The sequence below is a fragment of the Bombina bombina genome, chromosome 4 (genome assembly GCF_027579735.1).
Source record: "Bombina bombina isolate aBomBom1 chromosome 4, aBomBom1.pri, whole genome shotgun sequence".
NCBI lineage: Eukaryota > Metazoa > Chordata > Amphibia > Anura > Bombinatoridae > Bombina > Bombina bombina.
Window position 1 is genome coordinate 410,846,769 of NC_069502.1, and position 24,142 is coordinate 410,870,910.

The window sequence follows — 24,142 nt, forward strand, 5'->3', positions numbered from 1 at the left end:
TGCCTCCGACATCGCTGCCACCTACATTATAATTATTAACCCCTAATCTGCCGCTCCGGACACCGCCGCCACCTACATTATAGTTATGAACCCCTAATCTGCTGCACCCAACGTCGCTGACACCTACCTACACTCATTAACCCCTAATCTGCCTCCCTCAACGTCTCCGCCACTATTTTAAATTTATTAACCCATAAACCTAAGTCTAACCCTAACCCCCCTAACTTAAATATAATTTAAATAAATCTAAAGAAAATTACTATCATTAACTAAATTATTCCTATGTAAAACTAAATACCTGTAAAATAAACCTTAAGCTAGCTACAATATAACTAATAGTTACATTGTAGCTATCTCAGGGTTTATTTTTATTTTACAGGCAAGTTTGTATTTATTTTAACTAGGTAGAATAGTTATTAAATAGTTATTAACTATTTAATAAACTACCTAGTTAAAATAAATACAAAAGTACCTGTAAAATAAAACCTAACCTAAGTTACAATAATAACTAACGGCTAGATTTAGAGTTTTGCGGCCAAAAGGGGTGCGTTAGCTACGCGTGTTTTTTCCCCCCCGCACCTTTTAAATAACGCTGGTATTGAGAGTTCTCTGAAGGGCTGCGTTAGGCTCCAAAAAGGGAGTGTAGAGGCATATTTACCGCCACTTCAACTCTCAATACCAGCGTTGCTTACGGTAGCGGCTAGCTGGAAAAACGTGCTCGTGCACGATTCCCCCATAGGAAACAATGGGGCATTTTGGGCTGAAAAAAACCCTTACACCTGCAAAAAAGCAGCGTTCAGCTCCTAACGCAGCCCCATTGTTTCCTATGGGGAAGCAGTTTCTAAGTCGGCACCTAACACTCTAACATGTACCCTGAGTCTAAACACCCCTAACCTTACACTTATTAACCCCTAATCTGCCGCCCCCGCTATCGCTGACACCTGAATTTTATTATTAACCCCTAATCTGCCGCTCCGGACACCGCCGCAACCTACATTATACCTATGTATCCCTAATCTGCTGGCCATAACATCGCCGACCCCTATATTATATTTATTAACCCCTAATCTTCCGCCCCAACGTCGCCACTACCTTACCTACTCTTATTAACCCCTAATCTGCCGACCGGACCTCGCCGCCACTATAATAAATGTATTAACCCCTAAACCGCCTCACTCCCACCTAGCAAACCCTATAATAAATAGTATTAACCCCTAATCTGCCCTCCCTAACATCTGCGACACCTAACTTCAAGTATTAACCCCTAATCTGCCGACCGGACCTCGCCGCTACTCTAATAAATGTATTAACCCCTAAAGCTAAGTCTAACCCTAACCCTAACACCCCCCTAAGTTAAATATAATTTTATTCTAACGAAATAAATTAAATCTTATTAAAAAAATAATCCTATTTAAAGCTAAATACTTAACTGTAAAATAAACCCTAATATAGCTACAATATAAATAATAATTACATTGTAGATATTTTAGGATTTATATTTATTTTACAGGCAACTTTGTATTTATTTTAAATAGGTACAATAGCTATTAAATAGTTAATTACTATTTAATAGCTACCTAGTTAAAATAATTACAAAATTACCTGTTAAATAAATCCTAACCTAAGTTACAATTAAACCTAACACTACACTATCAATAAATTAATTAACTAAACTACCTACAATTACCTAAAATTAAATCAACTAAACTAAATTACAAAAAAACCCCCACTAAATTCCAAAAAAAAAAAAAGATTACAAGAATTTTAAACTAATTACACCTACTCTAAGCCCCCTAATAAAATAACAAAGCCCCCCAAAATAAAAAATGCCCTACCCTATTCTAAATTTAAAAAGTTAACAGCTCTATTACCTTACCAGCCCTTAAAAGGGCCTTTTGCGGGGCATGCCCCAAAGTAAACAGCTCTTTTGCATTTAAAAATAAAATACAACCCCCCAACATTACAACCCACCACCCACATACCCCTAATCTAACCCACCCAAACCCCCCTTAAAAAACCTAACACTAAGCCCCTGAAGATCTTCCTACCTTGTCTTCACCCAGCCGGGTACTATCCGATCCGTCCAGAAGAGGGTCCGAAGTCTTCATCCTATCCGGCCAAAAGAGGTCCTCCAGAGGGTCCGAAGTTTTCATCCAGGCGGCATCTTCTATCTTCTTCCATCCGGAGCGGAGCGGGTCCATCTTGAAGCAGCCGGCGCGGATCCATCATCTTCTTCTGCCATCCTAACACCGAATGAAGGTTCCTTTAAGTGACGTCATCCAAGATGGCGTCCCTTCAATTCCGATTGGCTGATAGAATTCTATCAGCCAATCGGAATTAAGGTAGGAAAAATCTGATTGGCTGATTGAATCAGCCAATCAGATTCAAGTTCAATCCGATTGGCTGATTCAATCAGCCAATCAGATTGAGCTCGCATTCTATTGGCTGATACCGGCGTTAGGAAGATCCCATTGAAAAGATAGGATACGCAATTGGCGTAAGGGGATCTGCGGTATGGAAAAGTTGCGGCTGGAAAGTGAGCATTAGACCCTTTCCTGACTGACTCTAAATACCAGCAGGTGGTAAAAAGCAGCGTTAGGACCCCTTAACGCTGGTTTTGACAGCTAACCCAGAACTCTAAATCTAGGCGTAAATAAATTAAATCCAATTAAATACAAATAAATTAAATTAGCTACAACCCCCCCACTAAATTACAGAAAATAATAAACAAATTACAAGATTTTTAAACTAATTACACCTAATCTAATCCCCCTAACAAAATAAAAAAGCACCCCCAAAATAAAAAGGCCCTACCCTACACTAAATTACAAATAGCCCTTAATAGGGCCTTTTGCGGGGCATTGCCCCAAAGTAATCAGCTCTTTTACCTGTAAAAACAGTTACAAATCCCCCCCAACATTAAAACCCACCACCCACACAACCAACCCTACGCTAAAACCCACCCAATACCCCCTTAAAAAAACCTAACACTAACCCCTTGAAGATCACCTTACCGGGAGACGTCTTCATCCAAGCCGGGCGAAGTCCTCAATGAAGCCGGGAGAAGTCTTCATCCAACCGGGCGAAGTGGTCCTCCAGACGGCATCTTCTATCTTCATCCATCCGGCGCGGAGCGGGTCCATCTTCAAGACATCCGACGCGGAGCATCCTCTTCATCCGGAGTCTTCTTACTGAATGAAGGTTCCTTTAAGTGACGTCATCCAAGATGGCGTCCCTTCAATTCCGTTTGGCTGATAGAATTCTATCAGCCAATCGGAATTAAGGTAGAAAAAATCCTATTGGCTGATCTAATCAGCCAATAGGATTGAGTTTGCATTCTATTGGCTGATTGGATCAGCCAATAGGATTTTTTCTACCTTAATTCCGATTGGCTGATAGAATTCTATCAGCCAATCGGAATTGAAGGGACGCCATCTTGGATGACGTCACTTAAAGGAACCTTCATTCAGTAAGAAGACTCCGGATGAAGAGGATGCTTCACGTCGGATGTCTTGAAGGTGGACCCGCTCCGCGCCGGATGGATGAAGATAGAAGATGCCGTCTGGATGAAGACTTCTGCCCCTCTGGAGGACCACTTCGCCCGGTTGGATGAAGACTTCTCCCGGCTTCGTTGAGGACTTCGCCCGGCTTGGATGAAGACGTCTCCCGGTAAGGTGATCTTCAAGGGGTTAGTGTTAGTTTTTTTAAGGGGGTATTGGGTGGGTTTAATAGTAGGGTTAGTTGTGTGGGTGGTGGGTTTTAATGTTGGGGGGATTTTTTATTTTTTTTACAGGTAAAAGAGCTGATTACTTTGGGGCAGTGCCCCGCAAAAGGCCCTTTTAAGGGCTATTTGTAATTTACAGTAGGGTAGGTCTTCATTTATTTTGAGGGGCCTTTTTTATTTTGTTAGGGGGATTAGATTAGGTGTAATTAGTTTAAAAATCTTGTAATTTGTTTATTATTTTCTGCAATTTAGTGTTTGTTTTTTTTGTACTTGAGCTAATTTAATTTAATTGTATTTAATTGGATTTAATTTATTTAATTTATTTAATTATAGTGTAGTGTTAGGTATTATTGTAACTTAGGTTAGGTTTTATTTTACAGGTACTTTTATATTTATTTTAACTAGGTAATTTATTAAATAGTTCATAACTATTTAGTAACTATTCTACCTAGTTAAAATAAATACAAACTTACCTGTAAAATAAAAATAAACCCTGAGATAGCTACAATGTAACTATTAGTTATATTGTAGCTAGTTTAGGGTTTATTTTATAGGTAAGTATTTAGTTTTAAATAGGAATTATTTAGTTAATGATAGTCATTTTATTTAGATTTTTTTAATTATATTTAAGTTAGGGGGGTTAAGGTTAGGTTTAGGGGTTAATAAATTTAGAATAGTGGCGGCGACGTTGGGGGAGGCAGATTAGGGGTTAATAAATATAATGTAGGTGGCGGCGATGTTAGGGCCAGCAGATTAGGGGTTAATAATATTTAACTAATGTTTGCGAGGCGGGAGTGCGTCGGTTTAGGGGTTAATATATTTATTATAGTGGTGGCGATGTCCGGTTCGGCAGATTAGGGGTTAAAATTTTTATTATATTGTTTGCATTGTGGGAGGGCCTTGGTTTGGGGGTTAATAGGTAGTTTATGGGTGTTAGTGTACTTTTTAGCACTTTAGTTAAGAGTTTTATGCTACGGCGTTGTAGTGTAAAACTCTTAACTACTGACTTTAAAATGCGGTACCAGTCTTGACAGGAGAGGGTCTACCGCTCACTTTTTGTCAGACTCGTAATACCGGTGCTATGCAAGTCCCATTGAAAAAATAGGATACGCAATTTACGTAAGTGGATTTGCGGTATTTCCAAGTCTGGCCGAAAAAGTGAGCGGTACACCTGTACCTGCAAGACTTGTAATAGCAACGGGCGTTGAAAAGCAGCGTTTGGACCTCTTAACGCTGCTTTTTAACCCTAATGCACAACTCGTTATCTAGGTGAATGTAAACACAGCCAGCAGAAGGAAATACACTCACCGTGGGAGGTGGAAGAGATAAAGCTCTAAAATGTACATTTTTATTGCTCTTTCTAAGTATTGTACAGAGACAGAGATAAGAAAGGGAAGCATTCAAGTGATAAGAAAACAAGATCTGATCGGTCATCAAGCCAAGCCTATTTTGATGGGCTGTGGTTTCAAAGAGTAATTTTATACGCTGTAGCTGGTATAACAAGGCATGAGGAGCACACTCAGGGATTTTTTTTTACAGTGAACTGTCCCTTTAAGGATCATGTTCAATATATGTGAATCTTTTCCAACAATAGAGAATTAAAGTAACACTAAATAACCCTTCATTTTCACAAAATGCTAAAATGTTCAGTTTCTATCTCAGACCTATTTTTAGTGAGCCTCAGAGCCATGGCCGTCTGCTTTCCTGCAGTTTCTGAGGCTAGGGGTGGCAGGTGCAGAAAGCGATGCAGCAACAGGGGTTAAATCTAGATTATACAGTGCAAAATCAGGACCCAGACTGGGACAGAAACTGATCATTTAAGCTAAGCATGTTAAATAAAGAGCTAAAAAAGTTGAGGGTTTTGGTGCCTTTTTAACTTGTCATTATTGTCAATAACTTGTCAGAGTTGTGATAAGTCTAATGCAAGGTTCCAATACCCACAATACACTGACCAAGAAACCAGAAGCTTCATAAAACACTAGACACGTTTAAAGATGTAATAAAGCCACGTTCTTAACAACAACACTCCAGAATTATTTATTTAAAGCAAACAGTAAAGTCACTTTAAATGTTAAGCAAATAACTTTTCTTTTATTCAGCAGTCTGCTGAACAGTAAGCCCTGGAACTAGTTAATGTTTTTTTTGCAGAATAGGCATTTTTACTTGTGCTATTTATATGTCTTTATTAATCCAGATGTGCGCTTATTTGTTCCAGATTGTGTCCCAGAGAAACTCATTTTTATTAACTGGTTTTAAAGTAGATTTTATGCTTAGGACCACCCTTTAAAAGTCAACATGCTGAAGATCAAAGCAATACTACTGCATCTATGTCTGCATTGTCTTCTTGTGAAATAAACAGACAATAATAGAAAATTGTAAGGAAGTACTACTTGACTGAAATACCCAATGCATTTATAACAAAACAGGAAATGCCCATCATATGGGAACATCTTTATTTCTACTAATGTATTTGAAAGATCATATTTTTTTGCATGTTGTAAAGTTGTTAGACAACAAAAAGAAAATAATTTATTCTCAAATCACAAGGCAAATACGTCTTCAGAAAAAGCCGGAAAATGAAATGTGGATTTGTGGCAGCAGTCAGTCACAGGCTGTACTAAAGATTGTGTGAGTAAATGCCAGAGAGAGAAATTGAGATGAATTAAAGGGTGGCAGGCTTAAAGGGACTTTCATGTTCCGATCTATGTTTAGTAAATTAAGCTCTGTACTGCAAAAGATCTGCATGTGAAATAAATCTTTAGAAGCATTTAAAACTGTCACTGTGTTAACCAACTTTACATTGTTTTCCAGTCCAGTCACACATCTATTGTAATAAATTTTAAAGGAATATGAAACCCAATTTTTTTTTAATAATTCAGACAGACCATAAGATTATTAAAAGATGTCCAATTTACTTCTATTATCTAATTTGCTTCTTTCCCATGGTATTCTTTGTTCAAGAGAGACTTAGGTAGGTGTCTGGAACACTTCCTGGCAGGAAATAGTGCTGCCATCTAGTGCTCTTGCAAATGGAAACATTCTTGTAAAACTGCTGCCATATAGTGCTCCTGACATGGGCAGGCTCCTGAGCTTATGTCCCTGCTTTTCAACAAATGGTACTAAAAGAACTAAGAAAAATTGATAATAGAAGTAAATTAGTAAGTTGTTTAAATTCACATGTTCTATCTAAATCATGAAAGAAAAAATGTGGGTTTCATATCCCTTTAAGTGTTTATCTTGTATTCCTTTCTGTGGCTATAGGGACAAACGTAAATGAGTTTCTGCACTGATCAAGCAATAACTGCGCATAATGTAGTAGGATCAAGGTTCTGTATTTCACATAACACATTCCAGCCTCTCTGAGAGGAAAACTTTTACAATTCTCAGATTTAAATCAAATAAAATGTAGACAGAATAAATAATTAAAGTGCACTGCAAACTTTTTTTTTCACTATTCATTATTTTTTAGGGAACCAAATATTAAGCTTCATGCCCTTTTAATCTTTTACTCTATCTATCTATAATCATGTATAACGCATAAACAGATCAGATTAGAAGAGGGCAGAAAAAATGATTAAAATGCTTATTGGGTGCCAAAGACAACATGTGGGAGAGATCCCGTTAGCATTGCTGGGCAGATTTGTGCAGGTGCTAGCTGGACAGTGGGGGGAGGGGCAACAATGTTGTAAATACTGGCAAGGAAGGTAACTGTTCAAGGTGATACATGATGGGAAGTATTTGAACATCTTTAAATTCCCAGTATACCGGCAGAAGGAGATGGCTGATGATGGGACTGGCCAGAATAAGTTCAAGAGATTCGTTATGTTTGAGGATTGGCAGCTGTGTTTTTGGGTGTTGGTGTCCTGCCACAAGCCCTTGCCGTTCTTAAGCATATAGATACAAATGATGTATACAGGATGGGGCTTGGCAAAGTATGACATGGCCTTCAGAAGGAAGATTGTGGGCAATGCATTTCTGGATTTTGGGGCCACTGACTGAAAATGTAGTGGGGGTTGCTGCTACAGGGTTTGCCGTAGGGGTTTATAGTTTCAGTTTAGAGCTGGGTTTCTGGATTCTGTAGTCTGGGACAAGCTGGCTAAGGAGCTAGCCCTATGTCAGATGGCTGATCCTTTTCAGTGTTTTTAAGAAGAAATAATAGTCTCCTGCACTAATTAAAGGGATATAAAACCCCTACAATCTTTCATGATTCAGATAGAGCATGACATTTTAAACAGCTTTCTAATTTACTTCTATTAATTTTTCTTTATTTTCTTGGTATCTTTTGTTGAAAATCAGGCAAATTTCTGGAGCACTATATAGCAGCAGTTTTGCAAGAATTTTATAAGTTTGCAAGAGATAGCAGCACTATTTCCCTGTAGTGTCCAATATGCTTACCTAGGGATCTCTTCAACACAGAATATCATGGGACCTAAGCAAATTTGATAATAAAAGTAAATAGGAAACCTTTAAAATGGCATGCTCTGTTTGAATCACAAACTATTTTTTGGGGGTTTCATATCCCTTTAACCTATTAGTACATAACCCGACTCCTTCTATTGACGAGAAAAACAAACTACCTCCTGGTTATAAACATCTAAATTATACAATTAGAAAAGGAGGAAGTTATGCTCCCACTTAAAGGGCTAAAACCTAGGGATAAGGGAAGAGATCAAATAAAAGTTAAATAAATGTGAGTCTGTTTTTTTTAATATAGATTAAGGATAATACCTAATCTTTAAGTGTACACAGTGCACCAGAAAAACATAATAAAACACTTGCCTAAAGAGCCTAAACATAACTGGATATATTCTAGTGGAACAAAATGGAATCCCACTATTAAAAAGTAAATTACTTTAAAAGTCCAGTATAGACACAAAGCATCCTGCCTGAAACACAGAAACCACAAATTATATATAACTTTACAGAAAAATGTTCAACAAGATTATTGAAGCGGTTAGAATGGCTGCCTCCATGAAAGGGTTACAGATTCATGATCTGCATTCTCTGCTGGGGTTGGTCAATTTTGTGGGGTTAGTGATTCCCATTGGCCATGTATTCAACAGGTGGCTGAAGGAGCTTTTGAGAGGAGATGTTGATAGAGACAGTGTTGTTAGAGTGACTGGGGACATGGTGGAGGACATTAGAGTGTTTTTTGTGCAAGTTCAATGGAATGTGCATTTGGTGCAAGTGGCCTCTCTTGAATCAGCTGTTTGAATCAGCATTTGTTCACGAAGCAGCAAGAGCTTTTGACTATTGAGCTTATTTAGATGGCAAATTTAGTATGAAGATGTGGTCATCTAGTTGGTCTAAGGTGGGCTTAACCCACAATTTATACTTGCTGGAACTGTTTACAGTTGTGTTGGTGTTGAGTTGTAGGGTGCACTGTTAATCGGTTATCTGCCTCATCCATGGTTGTAATGTGGTCCTCAGGTGCCTGTACTTCAATATTAACTTGAAGGCTCAGCATGTACATGGTATTCACAATTTGATAGCTGATGCCCTGTCTATGTTCCAGCTGAATCAATTTACGTTGGAAGCCTCAAAAGCAGCTGTGAATGGGTGGTTATGTCCCTCTATTCTTTGGCAAATGGTGGTTAGTGTGGACCAATTTTCTCCCTCATGCGAGCATCACTAGCTCCTGCACCATGGGCGACATATGTCAGGCACTGAGGTTAGTGGGAAAGCTTCTGTCAAGGCAAAGTGAGTGGTGCAAATCAGGTTGTGTTAATGGATTTGCTCATGCATTTGAGAAAGATGAATATGTCTTAGGAATGGTCCAAGGCTTTATTGTTTTTGAGTGAGTTTTTCAAGTTTTTGGAGCTGCCTTGGGGATTTTTTGGTGAAACAAATAGTCAATGATTAGGAGCAATGTGACGTCCGTAGATGTAACTGTTGAAAATTTGGTTGGGCTTATTGATGCATTTCTTTCAGTCTGAGGCTGTTTTGTTCCTGGCACCTTTTGCTTTAGTGTTTTATGGAGGTTTCATATTGAGTGAGTTGGTTCCCTCCTCCTGGCTGGAGAGGGGTTGTTAGGTGCAAGCTGAGAATGCAAGGCTGACAGTTGGAGCTGTGCTCCTTTACATTCCAAGGTCAAAGATGGATCAGGATGACAGGGGTACTTTGCTTATGCTGATTCATAGAGTTGGGTCAACAGTGTGTACATGGGCATTGGTCTAAAATTTTTGCTCATTTCAGGCCTCACTGCAAGCAATGTTTCTGCATTAATGTGATTTCAATTTGGCAGAGTTCTGGTATGAGCGGCCATTATGGCTGGTCTGGACCCTGCTAGAATAGCCCCTCATTTGTTTAGGGTTGGGGCTGCGTCAAGTGTAGCGGTCCTGGGCTGTTTGCTGGCTGTTGGAGACCTCAAAGGTGTAGGTCTAACTTTAGGCCACTTGGGCACAATGAGGAGGTCTCTGTCAGACTTGAATTACTAGTTTAAGATGTTATGGTTTAGTGTTTGAGTTCTCTGTTGGCCATGTTGACGGTCCTAATTTCTGTTTGCAGTAAAAGGTCCAGTTACGGAGGTGAAAATTGGGCACCCATATTTTCCACTGGGCATCCATCAGGGTCCTAGCATTTCCCAAGGGAGGCCAATTGGGATTTCCAGCATCCAGACTTGCAATGTGGGGGCTAGGCCACAGGGGTCTGTGTTGGCATGAACTGACAGTTTGCTGCAAGTCACTTCTCTCAAGTGGGGATTACCATGAGTGATTGTAATTTTCCTAGGGTTAATGACCACTTTGGCTCTTATCAAGTGTAAGTAGGCTGACCTAAGGTGGTTGTGTGCTTGGTTGCCAGGGGTGCATGTGGAATATTCTAATGTTGTTACTTGGCACAGATAGAGACACATGGTATGTTATAAGGCACCCTCTAGTATGAGGAAAAAGGTGAATAGAGAGATGGCCAAAATTTCTGGGAGCTAGGTGGCTTTGTTGTTTGACATGAAAACATTACAGCAAGTAACAAACACTGTACCACCCTGATGGCATCCATTTAACTGACTATGACTTAGATTTAAAAGAGTGGCTAATATTAAGAGAGTGTTTCTCCAGTTTGTTAGAGTCCCTATTTGATTTGTTATGGGTGATAGCGAGAGTAGTGGGTCAGAATTTAATTGGCAAATGGTTGTGACATAGACAGCAGGCAGAGAGGGGATAGAGTAATTCTCATAGACAAGGGGAGTGACACCTTCACAACTAGGCCTGGGGGGGGGGTCTTTCCTTGGTTCCGTGGTTACCTAAAAAGCTCCAAATGTTGTTGCCTTTGTTCAAGGGCTTAGAATCCAGGTCCCACTTGGTGTCAACATGTCTGGACCACTGAACATCTTATTACATTAATATTACCTATAGTTTTAGGGCCTGATTGCTGCTCCTTATCTACTGTTATTATGTCTCATGTTTTTATGGCGATTTAATAAATGTAACCAAAATGGTTTTCTCTCCCAGAGAACTTGTGTCTGTGATTTATTTGTTAACTTAGATGGGTTATGTTTTGTAGTTTACACATTTTGTAATAACTGGGCATGTACTCCCCTAAGCATGTGAGGTTTCTGCTTTGATGGCTTTTTGGTTATCATACTGATCATTTTACTTTCACTACAAGGAGGAAACTAGAGTAATATTACATCTGTTTGTTTTAAGAAAAAGCTGGAAAAAAAACCCTCTGGCATTTCTAGTAAGCCAGTCAGTGATGTGGGAGGATCAGCATATGAACGCAAGGTATTCTATGAACAGTAAAGTTTTACATATAGGATGGTCTGCATCCTAACTGTAATCTGTCCAGCCTCCTTTATGGTCAAACTAACACATTGCTTTAACTGCTCATACTTTCCAGAAGGAGAGATTGCAGAAATAGGCAGTGTTGAAACAAGTCATTGTCCCCTCATTAGTTATAAGCTGGGTAACACAAGCACCTATTTTTCTCTGGGATTTTTAAATTAATCATCAAATCTGAATTCCACAGCAGTTGTGCTTTCATACAGCTGAGAACTGACCAGTGTAAATATCTGTCTGTATTTTCCCCAGGGCAGAGGTGGATGGGGTTTCAACTTATTGACACATCCCCTTTGCTGATTCATTGATCTAACCAGACTTAAATAAAGGAGGGGAAGTAAACCCACTCTAGTCTGCAGCTGCAACACAGAGCTATACAATTTCAGCATCACTGGACCAAACTGACAAAGTAAGTAAACTTTTTTGTGTGGAATTTCAGGGCTCAGGATAATTTAGATGAAATATTTTTTTCTTAGAAATTTTACATTTGAAATGTGGTAACTTTCATTAAATACCAAAACAGCATTATATTAATATTTTTCATTATTTGTATATTAATTGATATATATATAGACTAGAAACTGTTAAAATGAGGGCTACTAAACTGTACTAAACTTATGAGAAGATAATTATTTTCTTTATGTATTTTTATATAAAATATGTTTATTTTAGAGGTATAAAGAGATGATATATCAAATGATATAATAAAGCTGAGGGTGTTTTTTCCCCCCATAAAAAATAAACACAAGAACAAGGGTCATGGTATCAGTTTGGGTAGATAATAGGTTCAGGACTAATTTTCAGAAGAACTCCATTACAGAAATAGTTGTTGATTTCTAGAAGAGACAACCATTAGAGATGGTGAGGACTGAGGAGGAATTGAAGAATGCTTGGGATATACATAAGGCTACCCTGAGAAGTAATAAAGTATTCACTTCAGACTGATACATGGCCAGAACTGATGTGTCTTCTTGTCCTAATCTGCCATCATATACATTTTATTCTTTTTTAAGATATTTCTTTTAAATACAGTAATCCAAAGCTGACTGAATATTTATAGGTACTCTTTGCATTTTAATTTGAAACAATAATGGTGTGTATCTAATTATGATGAATAAGTAACTTATCAGATGCTGGTCACTACTTTGCTGACTGTCACAAAATTACAACCACTATAATTCCTTATCACACTGACCCTGGCACACATCACTCCTGGTCCTAACATGCTGTGCTGTTCTGGTTGTTGCTTGGAAATACCTTATACATAGATCCTTATCTGGTAGATTTATGCATATCCTGGGTAATTATGGACAAAGTTACTGTATTTTTCATTACTATTTCCACTGGCAGGTTATTCCCTTTATCTACTAATCCACTTTTTCTGTGAAGTAGTAGTGTTTGAAGCTTCTGCAGGGATATTCATTTTGGGGTTATTGCTAGGGCTATAATTAACTCCTTGGGGTTAAAATGACATTAAAGGAATATGAAACCCAAACTTTTTCTTTCATGATTTAGATAAAGCATTTAATTCTTAATGACTTTCTATTGTACGTCTATTATCAATTTTTCTTTATTCTCTTGGTATCTTTTGTTGAAAAGCAGGGACTTAAAGGGAATGTCAAATTTTATGATAAAGTGCCCGTTTTTTAAAAAAAAAAAACTATTAAAAACAGGGGCACTTTCATTCATGAACATTTACATTGCACCGGATTTTACAAATACCTTCTTCTAAAAAGCCAGATCTCCAATTCCCCCACCTGCTTCTTCCTGCTGTACTTACACAGCAATGACGAAACCGGCTTCCTCCAATCACGGCGTGGCCTCACCAGATGAACGCTCCTGGGGGGGAAGCCGTGATTGGAGAGAGTCGGTTTCGTCATTGCTGACGAAGTACAGAGGAGCTGCAGGCATAGGATCGGCGATCTGGTGTTTCAGGAGAAGAAGGTCAGTATTTGTAAAATCCGGTGCAATGTAAACTTTCATGAATGAATGTGCCCCTGTTTTTAATAGTTTTTTTAAAAACCGGACACTTTATCATGAAAGTTGAGATTCACTTTAAGCTCAGGAGTGTGCACGTCTGGAGCACTATATGGCAGCTGTTTGGCAAGAATGTTATCACTTTGCAAGAGCACTAGAGGGCAGCACTATTTCCATGCCATCCAGTGCTCCAAACACCTACCTAGGTATCTCTTCAACAAAGAATACCATGCGAACAAAGCAAATTTGATAAAAGAAGTAAAATGGAAACTTTTATTAAAAATGATATTCTCTATCCGAATCACAATATAATTGTTTTGGGTTTCATATCCCTTTAAAGTCAAAATGTAACTTTCATGATGCAGATAGAGCATCTCATTTTAATCAAATTCCCAGTTCTATTAGCAAATTTACTTTGTTCTCATCTCTTGGTATACTTTGTTGAAGAGCATACCTAGGTACATGTGTTCAAGTGTCTTGACCAATTGTATTAACAGCGTTATACATTGTTGCTTCAAGTATTTTCCCCTAGTGCTCACCAATTTATAACCTTGTTAAAAGCATTGTTACAAACACTGCTGGCATATAGAGCTCAGAACACGTGCACACTCCTGACCTTATGTAGGTATGCTTTTCAACCAAGGATATTAAGAGAACAGAGTAATTTGCAGAGTTTAATTTTGACAGAACAAGATTATCGAGGGGCCTGGCTAGGCAGCTAGGTCAGCATTGCTTAGTTAGGTTTAGAAGAAAAAAACAAGGACATGAAAGTCTGCATCCTGGGTGCAATATAGCCTCTCTTTTGAAAGGGTAAACAATGGATTAGAACACAATATATTAATGAATTGCATTTAAATTTAATGCAGCAATGGAACTTGGCCTAGGTTTAATAGGCCTATAATTATGGCAACAGTATTGGGGGCAGCGACTTTTGAGGGGTAGTTCCATGGCATAATGCTTTCGTAATCCTATACTCTCTAGATATTTTATTCATTAGTTTTGATTGTCTAGCTCTAGTGGGAATACATCACTGCTCTCTTTGGACTTGGAGGTTGTGAAAAATATATTAGACAAATATGAACTAAAATTGATGGGGTGAGGGGTTTAGGGCCCGCAGATTTCACAGTGCCTATGGCAGCACAAAATATCAATTTAACCTTGAATCCTGAAATCCTGATATGTTTATTTTGCTGCCCCCCCCCCCCTCTTGGTATTACTAAAACTAAAGGTTTTATTACTTTTAAAAATAGAAAATGGAAATGTAACAGGAAAATCTAATGCTGCCAGGACAATGTGTAATTCTGTTCATGTAGGAGCAAATGAGGTCATAATAGGACAGCTTAATGTAATGTTATTTTATTCCCAAACTGCAACTGAAATAAATAAATAATACTGAACAAAAGCAGGTAAATGCAAAACAATTATCCTGTTTCCTCCACACATAACATTTCCAAAATATGTTTTTTTTCTTCTCTAAGCAATAAATCAGATGTATTGTTTAAGCTCAGATATTACAGTTGAGATAAATGTAGCTTTCTAGGACACTATCCAATGAAACTGACGTTATTTTTTGGATACATAAAATAAAATGAATAAACAGTATTGGAACTACATGAAAATGTACAAATTAGGAGATCATCTGTGTATTCTGGATATAGAAGGTTCCAAAATGTTCTTGAGAGGCAAAAATGTTTCAGACCTATGAATTCACTAACATGAGATAATGTGACACGCTATTTGGAGTCTCTTCTCTAGATCAGAATGTATTTAAGCATTTTAGCACTATGAAAAGGGGCATTCTAGCCAGTATTGACCTAGATATGCTCCATGCACCAGGATAATAAATTGCATGTTCGCTCAGATTGGCGACAGCATCTTGTATTGTATAAACTGTTTAGTAAAGACATTTTTTAGGAAGGATATTAACATTTTGATTAGGACTAGAATGTGTATTTATTGTACAACGTTTTAACCCCTGCACTAAAATAATATGACATTCTGAAATCAGAGGTTTATCAGTTGTCTCAAGTGCATGAATAACAATAGAGTTTATTAAAGGGACGTTATACTCCCTGTGCCCCATTAATTCTGATTTCGATTTAGCAGACATTTTATGTAAACTATTCCTTAAAATTAGCAAGAAAGTAGCACCATTTAGGTCACATTTACACAGAATGCCTGAAGCATTACACAAATGTAATGTTATATACTTGTTTGCAATATACCCATGGTTTGGTGATATGACCTCCTTACCGTCTGGATCCTGTGGTATTGTTGCTATCAGCAGCTCCCCAGGCCAGGGCAAATGTCCCTGTTTCTAGGGACCATCAATGCTTTTCCCATGACACTTTGAGAATCCACCAGCCTCTCCCATAACATACGTGACTCGCCAATGACACACAAGGCCCGCCAATGACATACCCGGCCCCAATGAAACATCAGAGGTCCCGTCACCTTTCTTTTCTGGAATACCTCCAGGAAATGTTTTAAGGGGGGTTATTTTACCCTTCTGCACTTACACTTTGTTTTACACAATAAATTCTAAATTTCTATGCAGTTCCTGATTGACTTTAAATTTAGGAAGGGTATAGTTGTTGCTCATCATAATTGTGCACTTTTAGATACAATTTAATGTATCATTCAAAGAAAAAAAATAAACCTATTTTTACAGATTTAAAACATGTCAATTGTTGGTCTACTCACAGTACCCATAGACTTTAATATTTTTGTTTTCTTTTTATGCCCATCTGCAATAATGGGAACATTGTTGTAGAGAATGTGGATTATGTTTAAATTACACAAATTAATGGGGCCAGTGATGTATTAAGCCTTTGTGCTGTCCTAGGTATTGAAAAATCTGCTGCCCCCTAAACCTCCAGACCCAACAATTGTAGCTCAAATTTGCCTTTTGTATTTCTCAGAACTAAATGACCCTCATCTCCACTCCAAAACCCCACCAATTCTTGCCTTACACAATTGGTTGCATGCAACATACAAAGCAGTCATTTACTCCTCCTTATGCGGTGACCCCCTTTGCATTTGTAATATATATAGGGGTGATTTCAACCAGTAGTGCCAGTAATACATACTTTTGTAAACTTTACCCTCATTCTCATCTTTGGATCTCATTAGCATCTCTTATATGCACAGCCAAAGGTTTGTTTGTTTACAAATGTTGTGGACTTTTTAAGATGGCTACCACAGAAAAACACGCCACCTTATGCCCATATACCCATTTCTTTCTGGGGGTAGTCATCTTGGTATGACCAATGCCATAAAGGAACAGGTCTTTGATAGTTTTTACTAGTTTAGCTGCTACTCTGTGCTAATCTTTACAAATTATCTAATGAACATTTATTGCCTCATGCTTAGGTGCTTACCTCAATAAATTCTCTTCTCAACTCTTTGCAATCTGTCTTCTATACATAATATTTCAAGAGACTAAGGGGACAAATTATTTGTTTATAGCCAATGCTAAAGCCAGAGCACCCTGCTAATACATTATGTATATGCAGCCTTTGATACAGTTGACCACCTCTTCCTGTTCTTTGGTGTCTGTGAGTCACTCCTCTCTTCTTACATCTGGACAGGAGCTCCTACTCTACCCCTTTCTGTCTGCTCTCAGCACTCCTCATATCTTATTTTGAGTTGATGCCATCACTACTTCATCCCTCATTGCCTGAAGGTCTCATTTGACCCATATCAGTTTAAATCAGCTCATTGTTCATGCTATGGTTGGCCTTGAGTATGTGACCAGAAAGTGCATATTTTATGTCTTTATTTTTTTGTCCACCTTTGGTTATATCCTTGAGAAACATAGACTAGTTCAGCTGACAGTTGTTGCTTGAAAAGATTTTTAAAGTAGCAGTCAGGAAGTGTACGTGTAACTGGACCCTTAGGATGGGAGGGCAGGCGAGGATATTAGGTAGCAGCCAGAATTCAAAATGTTCTTTTCACTAAGCGCACAGAGTCTTCACAAAGGAACACAGTCCAGCACTATTCTATAGTTGTTTGTAAAAATATACCCAGTAAAAAATTGAACGTTCATGCAATCCTGAATTTTAGGGACTGTATAACCAAGTGAATTCTAGCATTATATTTCCTCTGGTTTTAAAAATTGTTGTGCAACTCAACTAAATGTACACTTAGTCGTACACGTTTAATGTATTTGTCAGCAATAATATTGCAAGCTATTTTACATCACTGACTTTTAAAGTGAAATGAATCTTCATCACATGGTTAAACCTTGATACTGCTTTTAGTGTAATATAAACTTTTGCTAAAAAAAAAGAAAAAAGAATAAAGCAGAGATTTCTAGATTCAGCAGTATTTTGCAAAGGAAGCTCTGCCTTTCTCAGACAGAATTCCAACTGGGGGCAGTCTGTGCTTGGCAGCTCTATGTTTGCTGCTGAAAAGAGGAATTGAATTACTTTGCAATGTGATTGGCAGTCACATATTCTTAATTCTAACCTCAGATCCAAGATATTGAAAATGCACAGCGGCTGTCTGAACATAATCTTAGCTGTGAGAATTATGTTTTGTTTTGCATTATCTTGCTTTACTAGCAGCCACGTCAGCTAAGTCTAGAAATTCTAATTCAACCAAATATGTCTTTGGGTGGGAAGGAGAATGGTATTTTTATCTCTTTAGTCATTTTTTTTTCAAAACAAAAATAAGTTATATTTGTTCAGTGCTAGGCTTAAAGGGACAGTAGACACCTTGGGCAAGATTACAAGTGGCGCACTAATGTTAGACCCGATAGCCGATAAGCAATAATGCAACCCCCTAAATAACTCACATATTACAAGTTGAAAGTAAATGGTTGCGCTCAAGTGCAAACAGAAATTGCACTCAAACTATTAAGCGTAAATTCAGACCTGCAGTAAAGTGTAACGGCTATATTACGAGTCTTGCGTTAGCCTTTAAAAGCAGCATTGAGAGGTCCCAACGCTGCTTTTTAACGCCCGCTGGTATTACGAGTCTGGCAGGTACAGGCTCACCGCTCACTTTTGTTCTGCGACTCGACCTTACCGCAAATCCCCTTACGTAAATTGCGTATCCTATCTTTTCAATGGGGCTTGCCTAATGCCGGTATTACGAGTCTTGGAAGAAGTGAGCAGTAGACCCTCTCCTGTCAAGACTCCTACCGCATTTAAAAGTCAGTAGTTAAGAGTTTTATGGGCTAAAGTCGTAATATAAAGCTCTTAACTAAAGTGATAAAAAGTACACTAACACCCATAAACTACCTATTAACCCCTAAACCGAGCCCCCCCCCCAACATAGGAAACACTTAAATACATTTTTTAACCCCTAATCTGCCAACCGGACATCGCCGCCACTTTAATAAATATATTAACCCCTAAACCGCCGCACTCCCGCCTCGCAAACACTAGTTACATTTTATTAACCCCTAATCTGCCGTCCCTAACATCGCCGACACCTACCTACATTTATTAACCCCTAATCCGCCGACCCCAACGTCGCCGCTACTATATTAAATTTATTAACCCCTAAACCTAAGTCTAACCCTAACCCTAACACCCCCCTAACTTAAATATAATTTAAATAAAACGAAATAAAATTACTATCATTAACTAAATTATTCCTATTTAAAACTAAATACTTACCTATAAAATAAACCCTAAGCTAGCTACAATATAACTAATAGTTACATTTGTAGCTATTTTAGGATTTATTTTTATTTTACAGGCAACTTTGTATTTATTTTAAAGAATAGTTATTAACTATTTAATAGCTACCTAGTTAAAATAAGTACAAATTTACCTGTAAAATAAATCCTAACCTAAGTTACAATTACACCTAACACTACACTATCATTAAAGGGACAGTACACTGTAAAATTGTTTTTCCATAAATGTATTTTAAATGACTTGTTATACCAACTGCAGGGTATAAAATATTTGAGAAATTGCATTTTCAGGTTTATTTGTGTATCTGAAGTAGCTGGTTTTGTGCTTTGAAACCACAGCCTATTACAATGGGTTGAGCTTCAGGTAATATCAGATCTCATTATGTTATCACTTTTATGTACACAGACTTGCTTCCTTATCTTATATTTGTCTGGAACACCAAAGCTCACTACATAGAGAGAACAATGGAAAATTATCATTTTATTACTTAACTATCATGCCCCCACTGAGGGTGTAATCTCTTCTGCTGACTGTGTTTACTTAGGCTTGTCAATAGCGTATACGCCAGTATCAAAACTTTCAGTATAGGTTGGGAAACCACAAGCTAAATCAGCTATTTCAAATGCTGAAATATGAGTAAAGGAGCTACTTGCAACCAATTTAATACACTCTAGCATGTAAAAAGGATAATTGGGAATAATTTAAAGGGGAGAAAGTTTTTGGGTGAACTGTCCCTTTATATAAATTAACTAAATTACCTACAATTAATTACAATTAAATTAAATAAACTAAAGTACGAAAAAAAATCCCAATAAATTACAGAAAAAAATAAAATAATTACAAGAATTTTAAGCTAATTACACCTAATCTAATCCGCCTAATAAAATAAAAAAGCCCCCCAAAATAATAAAAATCCCTACCCTATACTAAATTACAAATAGCCGTTAAAAGGGCCTTTTGCGGGGCATTGCCCCAAAGTAATCAGCTCTTTTACCTGTAAAAAAAATACAATACCCCCCAACATTAAAACCCACCACCCACACACCTAACCCTACTCTAAAACCCACCCAATCCCCCTTAATAAAACCTAACACTACCCCCTTGAAGATCACCCTACCGTGAGACGTCTTCACCTAGCCGGGCACAAGTGGTCCTCCAGAGGGGCAGAAGTCTTCATCCGATCGGGTAGAAGAGGACCTCCAGAAGGGCAGAAGTCTTTATCCAGGCGGCATCTTCTATCTTCATCCATCCGGAGCGGAGCGGGTCCATCTTGAAGCCAGTCAACGCGGAGCATCCATCCAGACTGACCACTACACGACGAATGACGGTTCCTTTAAATGACGTCATCCAAGATGGCGTCCCTTGAATTCCGATTGGCTGATAGCATTCTATCAGCCAATCGGAATTAAGGTAGGAAAAATCCTATTGGCTGATGCAATCAGCCAATAGGATTGAAGTTCAATCCTATTGGCTGATCCAATCAGCCAATAGGATTGAGCTCGCATTCTATTGCCTGTTCCAATCAGCCAATAGAATGTGAGCTCAATCATATTGGCTGATTGGATCAGCCAATAGGATTTTTCCTACCTTAATTACGATTGGCTGATAGAATCCTATCAGCCAATCGGAATTCAAGGGACGCCATCTTGGATGACATCATTTAAAGGAACCGTCATTCGTCGTGTAGTCGTCGGTCTGGATGGATGCTCCGTGTCGGCTGGCTTCAAGATGGACCCGCTCCGCTCCAGATGGATGAAGATAGAAGATGCCGCCTGGATGAAGACTTCTGCCCATCTGGAGGTCTTCTTCTGCCCGGATTGGATGAAGACTTCTGCCCCTCTGGAGGACCACTTGTGCCCGGCTGAGTGAAGATGTCTCACGGTAGGGTGATCTTCAAGGGGGTAGTGTTAGGTTTTATTAAGGGGCGATTGGGTGGGTTTTAGAGTAGGGTTGGGTGTGTGGGTAGTGGGCTTTAATGTTGGGGGGGTATTGTATTTTTTTACAGGTAAAAGAGCTTATTACTTTGGGGCAATGCCCCGCAAAAGGCCCTTTTAAGGGCTATTTGTAATTTAGTATAGGGTAGGGATTTTTATTATTTTGGGGGGCTTTTTATTTTTTAGGGGGATTAGATTAGGTGTAATTAGTTTAAAATTCTTGTAATTATTTTAATTTTTTCTGTAATTTAGTGTTTTTTTTTCGTACTTTAGTTTATTTAATTTAATTGCAATTAATTGTAGGTAATTTAGTTAATTTATTTAATAATAGTGTAGTGTTAGGTGTAATTGTAACATAGGTTAGGATTTATTTTACAGGTAAATTTGTACTTATTTTAACTAGGTAGCTATTAAATAGTTAATAACTATTTAATAACTATTCTACCTAGTTAAAGTAAATACAAAGTTGCCTGTAAAATAAAAATAAACCTTGAGATAGCTACATTGTAACTATTAGTTATATTGTAGCTAGCTTAGGGTTTATTTTATAGGTAAGTATTTAGTTTTAAATAGGAATAATGTATTTAATACTAGTAATATTATTTTGATTATTTTAAATTATATTTAAGTTTGGGGGGTTAGACTTAGTGTTAGACTTAGATTTAGGGGTTAATAACTTTATTGTAGCGGTGGCGACGTTGGGGGCGGCAGATTAGGGGTTAATAAGTGTAGGAAGGTGGCGGCGACATTGGGGGCGGCAGAGTAGGGGTTAATAAATAAAAAGTAGGTGTCGGTGATGTTGGGGGCAGCAGATTAGGGGTTCATAGAGATAATGTAGGTGGTGGCGGTGTCCGGAGCACTAGATTAGGGGTTAATAATATAATGTAGGTGTCGGCGATGTCGGGGCGGCAGATTAGGGGTTAATAAGTGTAAGATTAGGGGTGTTTAGACTTGGGGTTCATGTTAGGGTGTTAGACATAACTTTTATTTCCCCATAGAAATCAACGGGGCTGCGTTAGAAGCTGACCGCTGCTTTTTTGCAGGCGTTAGGTTTTTTTCAGCCGATTCTGCCCCATTGATTCCTATGGGGAAATCGTGCACAAGCACGTTTAGCCAGCTCACCGCTACCGTAAGCAACGCTGGTATTGAGGTGAGATGTGGAGCTAAATTTTGCTCTACGCTCACCTTTTTGCGGCTAACGCCGGGTTTAAAAAAACCTGTAATACCAGCGTTGCCTTAAGTGAAAAAAAATGCTCATTAGCAACGCACCCCTGTTAACGCAAAACTCGTAATCTCGGTGTAAGGGTTTAAAACAAAGTTGCACAAAACATCACAAACACACTATATATATATACACACACAATTTCTGATGGAAAAAAAAATCATAAAAATAATAATAAAAATGTTTTGTAAGGGTTAAAAGGGATATGGTACATGTCAAGGTAAGTGACTGGGAAGGGCTATAATATCCCCTTAAGGACCAGCAACGTACCCTGTATGTCACTGGCCTTTTTTTGGGACTTTATTGTTTTATAGCGCGGTCTGGCCACCAGCGTGGAGACTGCTCTATTACACAAAGCCAGCTGGAGGGAGGGCATTAATAGCGTGTTCTTGCTAGACTTGTGCTATTATGTCCTGAAAAAACCCTTAACGACCAGTGACATACAGGGTACATTGTGGTCATTAAGGGGTTATATATATATACATGTATGTGTGTGTGTATATATACAGTATGTGTAAATAAATATATATGCACATGAATATACATATATACACTTATATAGACACTTTAGTGTCTTTTACAGCTAAATATGTTGAAACATTTATATTGAATTTTAATATTTTTAATACGTTGTGTTTTGAATAGAAATATATATATTTATTTATATTTATGGGATATGGTATATGACAAGGTATTTGACTGAGAAGGGCTGTTATGTGTATATACTGTATATATATATGTGTGTATCAATGTGTTTATATGTGTAAATGTATATATACAGTATATATATATAATGTATATATATATAGGTATAGCTGGGATGTGCACTCTCACTCCATCCAACAACTGCCAGGGTGCTAGTGGAATCAATAACAACAGATAGAAACAACTTGCACTCACTGGTCTTTCAATCAGGTAAAATATTTACTGTGAAAAAAGTGACGTTTCAGGAACAAAGTATCCCCTTCCTCAGACACAGAATGTACAAAAGGATACAAACTTATAGCAATTCTAAACATAATCCCACCCCCTACTTGGGACAAAAAGACCGCCAAACGGTCGCCATGGTGACCAGACCACTACATCACAGAATAAACAAAATACCTTCATGTGATATATAATAGCAGCTGTCTGAGCCTATCATTAATCAGTGATCCATAGTAAACAGTGACTATTTAAAACAGGAGGAAAGAATAACATGGAACACAGATATGTACAAGATATAGAAACCAAATGTATGCTACAAATATAAACGTCATCTACACTGTAATCAGAACTCCTCGGATGACTAGGCATCTAAGCCATAAATTTATACACATAGACTCACTTCCTTATGATTAAACCATGCTCTGATCATCAGGACTGCAACTAGACATTGCATAGCAGCCGCGGCGTGTATCCAGAAGTACCCTTATCATACACTTGGGTACAAGTCACAGTCACGTGACACCTGGAACCAATCAGGTAACGGCATCATGGTAGCCATAGTGATGCCGTTATCCCCAGTGATGGGGATAAAAATCAAATAATATACAATCTGGGACTCAATGAATAGAATCAGTCATATCATATTAACTTAAGGCAATAATACGACACTTTTGGGCACAATGTCAGAAAGATAAGTATCATATTTATTTATTTATAAAATATTTTACCAGGAAGGATACATTGAGATTTCTATCATTTTCAAGTATGTTCTGGGTCCATAAAACATTGGATTGATACAATAGGGTACAATAAAATACAAAAACAATATTTATACATAATATTTGCAAACTTTAACATAGAATAGGTAGGAAATATATAATCAACCATGAAAGGTGCATTCTGTTTTGAGATATGCAGAAAGGGATCTCTTA

At 38.0% G+C, this 24,142-nt stretch overlaps 1 protein-coding gene across 2 annotated transcripts in view; it reads left to right on the plus strand.

Annotated features, from left to right (window-relative positions):
• Positions 1-6,293: 6,293 nt before the first annotated feature.
• The window catches only part of LOC128656354 (leucine-rich repeat-containing protein 15), a 39,241-nt gene continuing 21,392 nt past the window's right edge, over positions 6,294-24,142 (plus strand). The window contains exons 1-2 of one of the 2 annotated variants that reach the window (XM_053710211.1): positions 6,294-6,352; positions 11,757-11,908. The gene's annotated coding sequence lies outside the window, so the exon portion shown is untranslated. Of the gene's footprint in view, positions 6,353-11,491; positions 11,909-24,142 lie in introns of those variants that run through there. The other variant, XM_053710210.1, reaches the window with a different exon arrangement.